Source organism: Sinocyclocheilus rhinocerous, unplaced genomic scaffold (assembly GCF_001515625.1).
Source record: "Sinocyclocheilus rhinocerous isolate Xijiao unplaced genomic scaffold, SAMN03320098_v1.1 scaffold364, whole genome shotgun sequence".
Classification (NCBI taxonomy): domain Eukaryota; kingdom Metazoa; phylum Chordata; class Actinopteri; order Cypriniformes; family Cyprinidae; genus Sinocyclocheilus; species Sinocyclocheilus rhinocerous.
Window position 1 is genome coordinate 102,725 of NW_015659024.1, and position 370 is coordinate 103,094.

The 370-nt window shown below is 26.8% G+C and overlaps 1 long non-coding RNA gene across 1 annotated transcript in view; it reads right to left on the reverse strand.

The window, feature by feature from the left end:
* Positions 1-145, reverse strand: part of LOC107723279 (uncharacterized) — a 26,757-nt gene extending 26,612 nt beyond the window's left edge. Inside the window, exon 1 of the long non-coding RNA XR_001637911.1 lies at positions 38-145. This is a non-coding gene — a long non-coding RNA (uncharacterized LOC107723279). The remainder of the gene's footprint in view (positions 1-37) is intronic.
* Positions 146-370: the final 225 nt, after the last annotated feature.

Genomic DNA, 370 nt, shown 5'->3' on the forward strand with positions numbered 1-370 from the left:
TGTTGTATTATGTGTTATTGCAAAAATTAGTATATACAGTATATAAATATGCATTCTTGAATCATTCTTGAGTCTTGTGTCTTGCCTCTCTACAAACTTTTAAATATCTGGCTGTAATTTAGTGAATGCAAATGCTGATTTCATTTGATTCAATCTTTATTATACCTGATAATGAGCTAGTTAAACTTAAGGGGGCTAATCAATTTACAGTATATTTCAAGAAACTAAGACTTAAGGTACTCCACTTTTTCAGTTGTTTAAAGACTGAAATACATTTTTCATTTATATTTTAAGTGTAAATTCATTTAAATTTAAAATTGTTAACTCAAAGCAGGTATTACACACTTTGTAATTAACATCTGATGCATTT